We start from the raw sequence: 10,318 nt of genomic DNA, 5'->3' as shown, positions 1-10,318 counted from the left end.
AGATTAGAAGAAACTCACAAATGCTGTCTGTTTATGTGCATTTGTGCAATGTGACACAGTGTGTGCAACAAGCAGATGAATTCAGTAAATCAGGCTTCGTTATCAGTGATTACAATCAAGTGATTTCGAAATCATTCAACAAAGGCTACCAGAGGTGGTAGATTTGGACTGGCAACAGCAGATAAAGCTGCCTAATTAGGCATTTTAATTAACGCAGAACTGTCACACGCTAAAATAGAGATTGCCTGGACAATTATTAGTCATCAATCTCAACTATTTCCCTCCTTAATTGATCCGTTCGGGTCTGTTTTCGCAGCCATAAATCTGTGGGCCATGTCAGCGGGATATTGTGCATCTGTCACTATTTATGCGCACGTTTGTTCAACACATTTTTAAAGGGATTACCGTATTTTCACTACCATAAGGGGCACTGTAATAAAAGTCTCAGTTATGGGTGGGTATATTCAGAATAAAGATGGAGGTTCTCACCATAAAGATGCTCTTTCAGACAGTCCACTGCCATTTCACGGTGAGCTGAGTCTCTGTTTCCCTGAACCCAGTAAAGATTTATTTTCCTGCACTAAGAGAGGAAACGCTCTCCCCGAAGACCAGCTGAGACTGCTCCATGCATGTAAATCAACCAAATGAACAATGCCAATTAGGATGCCAACCCAGAAATTCTGTATTTTATCTCCTTTCTGTGGAACGCGTTTGTTCTTTATTCCTTTTCAGTGATTTCTTGCTACAGTAAAGATTAAAAACCCAAATGATGGATTTGGCTGTTTTCTAATTACACTTTGTGTAACTTCCAAAATGAGACCACAGATGGAAAGCAGTCACCTCTTTCTTACCCTTTATTTTGGCACAAAACAATCAGCAGTTTCTGCTTCTGGATGCAAAATAAATTAAACTACAAGGGAGAAGAATATAATTACCCTGCAGTTAAACCTTCATATTCTCAGCAGTGTCGTGTCGATCAAAATTCTCCGCCACTCTGGACCCAAACATCTGTTCCTACCTGCCACTTCGGCGCAGACATGGCTGGCTAATTAGCATGTTGCTGCTTTTAGAGCTACACGAGACATTTTCGCTGTCTCATTTCAGATGTGTTTGACACTGGCGACGCCTCCGTGGGCGGCGGAAATGCCTTGCAGCTCGTGGCACGCTCAGAGGAGAGGACACCTTCGGAATGTGTATTTTACATGACATTCAGAACATTAAATCCTTCAGGAGGCTTTAGAAATCATTTTTCCAGCATTAGCGGATTTACACAAGTGTAATTTAATCTGTAATGCATTGTACAAATATCCAGAAGTGGATGGAATTACAGAGGATCAGTGTTTAATTGAGCTGTGGGTTTTAGCTATTTGGGATATTTAGGGGGGGAAATGGTTCATTAATCTTAGGCCAGAAACAATTATCAGAAAAGCTGTTTCTATTGAGCACAACAGTTTTCTGCACAGTAACACATCCATCTGCAGGAGTAAAACATCTGCACGTACCCTCCGTGTGCGCTGCAGCCACATCGATGCTGTTTTCCACTTCTGAGAGCCGTGGCGCTGATTTATAAGAGGGAGGGGCCCGTGGCTGCCGTCAGCCCGTTTCCATCAGCGTTATGGCTGCCTGACAATATCCAGCTGTCCCTGATGTGCCACCAAGGGCTGATGGTGCGCTTGTCAGCTCTGCTGCTTTACTGCAGCGCTCAGCGAGACGAAAACAAACACACCCGGGCCCACACACACACACATATACACGTACACACACACGCAGGCATGTGTGCGCTCTCCCACACGTTGAAGCAGAAACGCATCATTGTCTCTCCCCATTGTGTATTTTGACACAGAATAAATAAAGATGAATGTTCTATATGTGCAATACAATAGAAAATAAATCCGAAATGTCAGAGTAACAAATGCTGATGGTCTGAACAGGTAGGTCAGCCGAGAGCGTGTGGAATTAGTGCTTTAACAGCACATCCAACACGTTCAGCTCTGCTGCAGTGCAGCGGTCTCCAGCTAACCTTTTCCTCGTGTCTTCTCTCCAGCTGCTCCCGCTGCCGTCTGATATGATGACATTTGAGTGTGAGCGTGAAGCCAAATGGCTCAAACCTGATTCTGGTTTCTCAGCAGCTGGGACGCACCTCTGCTCCCCCACGCTGCCGGATTAACGCGTCAGAAGCAGCAGAATCTTCCAGTAGTTGGCGTTGTTAGCGCCTGGATTAGCGCACCGGTGGTCACGTCTCCTCAGTCCGTGTCTTCGTTCTCCTCCTGGAATGTTGAGGTTGAACTTTGAGATGAAAACTTCTTTTTTTTTAACATTCATGCGATGTGTCATTTCATGGTAAATGGTGCCGTTTGCTGCCATCTTTAATAATTCCACATCCGAACCATTAATCTCGGCCTCCTGTTACCCACTGCACCCCCCCCCTCCTTCACCTCGGTGACTCTCGTTTTCCGATGGCGTCCGATGGCGTCTGTAGACACTGAAGCTATAAATTCTCTGCACAGTCTCATGATTGACTGCTCCAGTCTTCAGAATCTCTGAGGATCCTGCCTGTTGCACCGTTCTGGGTCCAGCCTGAGCCTGGTATCACCACTACAGCCTCACACCCTGAGCCTCTTCAGATCCCTCGTGTTTGTATGAAAACCCTACATCTGCCCTTCATTCACCCCTTTTTTTTATTTCTGTGGGATTTTAGCGTTCTGTTTGAATTAAGACTTCAGGAGTCTGGTTGGGTGAACTTGTTGTTGGAGTCTTGGAGTGAAATATTAGCCTGCTGTGATTGGTGGATCGTTGATAATTGTGATAATTCGTCAGATTGTGGAAAATTACACGGTGCAATTTTGGCCGAATTGCCGGAGAGGCAATTATTTGCACTTTCTGCTCACCGTTTCCCGACTGTTTCTCGCCGTCGCATCGTGCCGTGATCCAAACACCTGGTCTGTAATCAGACCGACGACGGGTCGGCTCCAAGGCCGCGCGGTGAAAACGACCATATCTAACGTCTTAACCATGTTCAAATTCTGTTCTCATAGTAATTTCATCCATAGACTGACCGTGAAATAAATTAATGTGCTTTTCCGCTCTGATAGGCTGGTGCTGCTGACTCCTGTGTTGCGTTGAAACTATAATAGAGCGCTCAGCCGAGGGTCCCGCCTCACATCGAGCATGACTAACAGGTAATATTTTATTTGCGGCCGTTTCACCACGCTGTCCAGATGGCTGTCGACAGGAAATTGCTGCTCCGCCACCGCAGAAGGAGCTCATGTTTTTCTGACCTCTCAAAATTCTGCATAAATCACATAAACAGCAAATCCAGAGTAAGCGAGGACCATTTAGGAGCTCTTGATGTTCTTTGAAAAAGGATAAAATAAAAGATTCATACCGGCGGCTTCGGGCATTTGATTTGAGCGTCTTCCAGACGTCTCCCTGGGGAGGCGCCCCAGGCGTGCCCAGTCGGGAGGAGACCCCGAGGCGGACCCAAGTTATGCTGGAGGGATTACACTCCCATCCAGCCCTGGAACGCCTGGATGTTCTCCTGGAGGAGCTGGGGGGGGGATGAGGCAGCTCCCAGCTAAACCTGTTGCCCTCCCGACCTGGAGCCAGATGAGTAGAAGCTAAGAGGGCGGGTTGGCTTCAATAGCAGCAACATCTCTTCAAGGACGACCGTGCTGCTACTGCGACTCCATCTGAACAGCATCACTTGTGTTAGACCCCTTCGCTGTTGTGTGTCTTTAGGTCCTTCTTAAGGTGGATGCACCAGCGTTGTGTGTCTTTAGGTCCTTCTTAAGGTGGATGCACCAGCGTTGTGTGTCTTTAGGTCCTTCTTAAGGTGGATGCACCAGCGTTGTGAATCTCAGGCAGCGCACCTGCTAACGCGGGAGTGCTAACGCGGGAGTGCTGCGTGCGCGCCATCGTCCTCTGCCGGGGTGGTTTTCTGTCATTCTGCAACAGTATTGTTCATCTCACTGGTTGGGATTTGGATCTTGTCACAGTACTGGTTAAAAGTCCTGTTTAGTAGCTGAGTATAGGTTATTATAAGGGTCCACAGGGTTAGGGTTAGTTCCTGACCAGGTTAGCTGGTTTGTACGCTGGCACTGCTGCTTGATGCTGTGACTCCTGAGTCCACCCATGTGTATCAGAACCCTCAGCCTCAATCGTCTCCTCACCTTGAGGAGGATATCTCAATAATGCTCGGGGGTGTTAGGGGGGATATTATTAAACGCCCCCGGCTCTTGAAAGGACGCCGCGCACGCCTCTGTTTTGTTTGCGGCGTCTGTGCTGGATTCCTGCTCTGCGTCTCCGGGAGGCTCACGGGGAGCAGCTTGCAGACATTTGAATTAAAGCTGCATATCCATTAAAAATGCATGGTCTGTATGAATGCATGACCCATATTTTGAATGCAAATAAATAAATAAACGGGGGTTTAGGGAGGATAATGCAAATCTCCAGAAGTGGGACCCAACAGAAGCTAATGAAGAATTTGGATTTTTCCAATCCCACCCTTTTTCCCTCCACAGACACATTTTCCTTCTGCCTCAAATCTGCTCCGAGGACGGATGAGCCTCTCCCAGTTGGAGTGTCGATGCTAGTTCACCCGCTTCTTTAGTCTTTGTCTCACTGGTGTGAGGTGGCCTTCCTCCTGTCCTGAGATGCTGCACTTCTCCTCCTTTGTTGTCCGAGGAGATCCGAGCGCTGCCTCTGTCACCGACCATAAAAGCCGGTTTCGCCTGATTCACGGAGCGACCTTTTCCTGTCTGACTGAAATGGCCTCTAAAAACAAACCCATTATCTATCAAGGGCAACTAATTAGCTCGAGGTGCATTTAGCTAGCCTGGGGGGGGCGAACCCGTAGTGTCGGGGCGGGCGAAAGTAAATGAAGGTGCAAGTTGAGGCGGTCGCATCGATTTGTCGTCAGGGTCGGCACATGAAAAGTTCACGTCATTATCTGTTGCATTCTTTGGCCGCCTTAAATGTGTCCATACCACTGAAGGACACCGACCCTTGCTCCGTCATGAGCGAGTAACCTTTTTAACTGGTGTTTTCTGGAAAGGCCACGTTGGCTCCCTCTGCCCTCCGGATCCATCCACATGCTTTTCTATTCCATGTGGTTGTTTCTCCCCATCGAGTTTGGGAATCCGAGTGTAGCCATGCTGAAATGAGCAATTGGCAAGTGCCGCTTTGCGTGAACAACTGCAGGTTTTGAACTTTTTAATGCTTCTGTATTGGTGTTTTCAATCCTGGGAGACTTTTCCCCCATTTCGGTGACACGTCCGCTCCGCCTGCTGCCAAAAGCCTTGCGTCAGAGGGCCATTTAATGGCTGCGGCTAAATGAACTTGACAGCGAAGCCAAGGCGTGGTGATATGGGTGGACATGCAAATCAATATTTCACATCTTCAGCCACCAGTTGGTGGAGCGCGGGGACAAGAGGATGAGGTGCAGCCAATAGAGACATTGATTATTCAGGTCCCGAGAGGAGTGGGAGAGGTCCGGTTGGGGTCTAGCTTCTGTATCTTACCCTTGAACTATGCGTTGCTAGGGTAATTAAAAGCCAGGAAGCATCAGGGAGCGTTCTAGTCTGAAGTAGTTCCACACAAAGCGAACCAGAGGCGGAGTTAGAGGCTGCTGATCGCTGTGAATTGACATCTGTGCTTTGTTTATCCGCACGTACGTGCCGCCGTCGTTTGTGCCAAGAATGAAAAGATCAATGCGAGCGAAGCAGATGGGAGGCATACGGAAGCAAACGGGATTCCCGCCTCGCGCTGGATTGTAGCATTTAATGCTACAGAGCGGCCAAACAATGTGTCACAGCAGTGGCAGCGGTGTTAACGCCGGCTGGCAGCGCCGCAGAACGCTAACATGTCATTCAGCTGTAGATTACACCGCACGCAAGGTCACCTTGTGCAAAGGTTGGCAGGCAGGAGGAAGCCAGCCTATGAAGGAAGCCGGCTTCTCATGTCAGAGGCGCACATCATGCGGAAGATGTGATCCACTTTAATTCCCCATCATGCAATCATTGCACACACGGGTGCAATAAGCTGGTTAAAAGTTGTGTTTTGTTATTTTTACCGCAGTGTGCGCACTTTTGTTTAATGTAAATTCTACAATCTTGGCTCTGAACCCTCCAGAGCAGATGTATGGAGGTCTGAATAAGTCCTGCGTGTGCTCGTCTGCATGTGCGGTGTTGCCTGTCCAGGACTGGTATTTTCTTCTCAGTCCTGCTAAATCTGTGGCCTTGACTGACTTTCAACTTCAAGCCACGCTCCCTCAAGGGTACATGTCTTAGCATAATTTGGAGGGCTTAGGGACTGCTTGAGATGTGGTTCCCTCCTCCCCGATAGGCAAACACAGCCCATCCCCCAGAGGAGCTCGCTGCCAGCACAACGCCAACCCGGTGCCACTCCAGCTTTGGCACCCCAGACTGTTGATTCTATCTAAGTCACACCTCCCCTCCCCCACAGGATACGGTGAGCTAGCGGGGGCCTGGCTCGGGTTTTTCCTCACTAAAGCACCTTTCCTAATATTGCCCCATCTGTGTGATAACTTGCCAGATTCCTTGGAGTACGGCAAGGTCAGAGGCATCCCCACGGTCCCCAGCTGGCACGCGAGCGCCCTGACGTGTGTCTGGGAGACGGAGACGTTTTCAAGCTGGATGCGCAATTTGTCCAGTGTTTACGCCGCTGTCCATCTGCATCAAGGATGGCTGACCTGAGTGACACCAACATGAAGCCACTGATGGCCTTTGTTTGTGGTGTACGTGCGCGGACGTGTGCACACAGTTTGTCTGACGGTATTCCTGATGATTTAACTGGAAGCTGTGACCTCGGTGAGCTTTTCTCATTTTTAATTATTCAGGGGGAGAAGTAGCAACCGGCTAGCAAGGCTGCGAGAACGTCACCAGATTGTGTGAAAGTACAATGACAAGTTTTTGTCTTTCACAGGGGGGGTTGTGTGATGGATTGTCGCACTCAGTAGGAGTGCAGTGACTTCCTGGAAACAAGCAAGACAGAAGAAAGAAAACTGAAATTGTTATCTGTGAGAACCTTCACAACCCTGGAGGCAGCGACAGGGACCTGGCTAACAATATGTACGTTAAACTACGCTAGCATCACCTGACTAGCTCTCAGATAAGACAAATATTGGCACTGAAGAAACATTCCAACAACCATATCCTTCTTCTCACCACTGTGCTCATCAACGTTTGAGCTTTAAACGTAAAATACAGGCTCTTCCGTCGGGTGTTACATAAGCACCACAGGGCTCCTCAGCCCTGCTTGGAGACGTAGAGTCACACCTGACGATGAACAAAATGACCTGATTCTGTGTCTCCCCAGAGATGATTCTGTGCAGAGGAAGGAATGCGCAACGTCAAGCCTCCATTTTCCTTCTCCCGCAACCTGTCACGGCATCAATCCCGGCTTTAGATGTGCTCTCCATGGGGAGCGAATCCGAATTGGTGCTGCGGTTTAACCTTCTCTGTCTTTTACAGCCTCTTTCTCCAAATCCACCCCTCCGTCCCTGTATATTCTGCTCTCCTTTCTCCCCTTCCTCCTCAGAGATTAGCTCCATTCCCTCCCTCCCTCTCTCTCGTGCAGCCTCTCCTTCTGCCTCCTCTCCTTTTTTTTATCTCTCCTCATCTTCCTCCCCTCTCTCCCACCCTTGTCGGCAGCTCTCCGAGTCGGGCGACTGTGATTAGGAGGGAAGAGAGCTGGCTGTGAGACAGACAAACTCAGAACTGGGTCATCATTGTTTGCGTGTGAGGGGCCCGCTCTCCAGATGAAAAGCTTCAAGACAAGGGGAGCAAGTGACACTCAATGCAACACCGGGACGTTTCTGGGCTACAGGAAACACTGAATCCAAGCTTTACGTAATAAGCTGTGAATAAAAGATGCTGCTGGCCGGGCTGCTAATCACTCCCAGGTTAGCTGCAGCAGCCAGACACCTGTGCAGCACCCAGCCCCGGCTGTCAGTGGATAATAGTATTTTGACACTGATCATCAGCTTTTTCCTTCTGTGCCTTCATGCTCTGCCTCTTCCTCGCCCTCTGCTCAGTCATCTTCCTCTCCCTCTGTCTCCCCCTTCCTTTAGCAGACAGTCTTGACAGGGTTTGTCCCACTGGCCGACCGTTCAGTGCTCATCACGCGCATCATTTCCTCTCATCATCCCCCCGCCTGTGTGCGTCCTCCATCTCCTCTGGCCTGTTACCACTCCCCATAAAAGGCTTTTATTTGCGTTTGCGTCATGCATGTTCATCCTTTGGCTCAACACAGAACTGTCTTGAGATGAGGCGTCACGCACAGAATGTCTGGCTCGTGACAAGATTATCCTCACGTCTGAAGGGAAACTTATTCCATTATTCCTGCTGTTTAAATGGCACGCTGACTGATGGGATCTCAGTTGATGTGTGCTGATTTGGGAAATCTTAAATCTCAGAATTAGTGGATTGTTACCCTGTGTTCCCCGAACACAACCATCTCTCCTTAGGGAGGAGATGAAGAATGAGCCCAGGCTGAAGATTGGTGCTGCAGATGCTTCCCAGGCATGAGCAAAGCACTCAAAGGCAACCTCAGAAGCAACCTCGGGGTCTCTTTGACTGGAGCAACATTGAGACCTCTACTGCCATCTAGAGGTCAGTAGCAGGCAGCTCACAGGGCGTTTGGAGCTGTTTGGTGGAGCGGTTGACTAAGTTTAGCCCATTTAAAATATATATAGATATAGTGAGGCATTTCCACTAACTTATCAACATGATTATTTGGCATGTGGATCAATCTGGATTCTGAGAAGTCAAAAGGTAGAATTGGCACTAGCATAAATCCTAAACCAAGCTCTGGTGGCGGTTCGGGCTTCTTCTCTCCAACTCAACCATCCCCTTCAGTCCTGCCCAATTGTGCTCCTCTGATCTTTTCTAATCACCATTTTCGTCTTGCTTTAATTAAACCTTTCATCAAGTGGAGGCACGGGCCATTATATTCTCTATATTTCAGAAAGAATGGATTGGAAAATGGCTCATACCTTGTGATGACCTTTCCCACTCGCTGCCTGCTGGCAAAGCTTTGCAGAGTAATTTCACCAGCATATTTATCTCATCCATGGCACACCTCCGACTTAATCTTAACGGTCTTTTCATTAGCCTTTCAATTGAGTTGTGTAGAGTGCCGAAGTGCCTCGGAGTGGCTCTGAAAAGTAGTCTGATGTCAGTCCCAGCCCATACACACTCATTTAAGGTAGTTAAATCCACGTTAACCTCCAGGAGGAACCATCAATCACAACAGCTTCTGCTGGTTAATGTGACTCTGACATAATAAATAACCTGCTGAGTGAAAAAGAGTCTCACACATTATAACTGCTGTGTGTGTGTGTGTGTGTGTGTGTGTGTGTGTGGTGTGTGTGTGTGTGTGTGTGTGTGTGTGTGTGTGTGTGTGTGTAGGGGGGATTTAAATACTTGTAATACAGGAAAACTAGTTTAATTGTGGACTATGACAACACTGTAGACTACAATAAAAAGAGAACTGAATGCCTGTTTTATTAGCCTGATCTTTGGCTGCCAGCACGCATCGTTTCTCCAGCTTCTCCTGTTCCTTCTTCCTGATGTTGCTATCACTTGGGATTGCTACATCTATCGCCACCACTGTCTTCTGGTGTTTATCCACCACCACTATGTCAGGCTGGTTGGCCACCACCATCGTGTCAGTCTGGATCTGGAAGTCCCACAGGAACCTGGCCTGCTTGTTCTCCAGCACTTTCGGGGGTGTCTCCCACCTGGACCCTGGGACCTCCAGCCCATACTCAGTGCAGATGTTCCTGTCCACTATGCCAGCCACCTGGTTATGCCGCTCCATGTGTGCCCTGCCTGCCAACATCTCGCACCCTGCTGTGATGTGCTGGACTGTCAGGGGCGTCTCCACACAGCCTCCACCTGTGGTCTGGTCTGGTCTGGTCTGGTCTGGTCTGGTCTGGTCTGGTCCGGTGGACCCTGGCCTCTATTGCTCTGGTGTTCAGGGCCTGTTGTTGTGCAGCCATGAGTAGAGCCTCTGTGCTGTCTTTCAGTCTGGCCTTTTCCAGCCACTGGTAGGTTTTCTCGATATCAGCCACTTCCTCATATGCGTGTGTGTGTGTGTGTGGGTTAGGATATGTACACACACATATACAAGCGCGCGCGCACACCCACACGATGTAATTTGTCTGCACAGATTCGGTGGTGTGAAATCCTCAGGGTGGCCAGTAGATGGCAGTGTGTTTCCAGGTTGCCTGATTAAAGCGGCGACGTAATTCAAGACACAGTGCTGTTGTCCAGCAGAGGGGTCAACTCCTAAATAT

Source organism: Takifugu flavidus, chromosome 11, assembly GCF_003711565.1.
Source record: "Takifugu flavidus isolate HTHZ2018 chromosome 11, ASM371156v2, whole genome shotgun sequence".
NCBI lineage: Eukaryota > Metazoa > Chordata > Actinopteri > Tetraodontiformes > Tetraodontidae > Takifugu > Takifugu flavidus.
The sequence above is the reverse complement of the archived record's forward strand: the minus strand, read 5'-3'. Positions refer to the sequence as shown.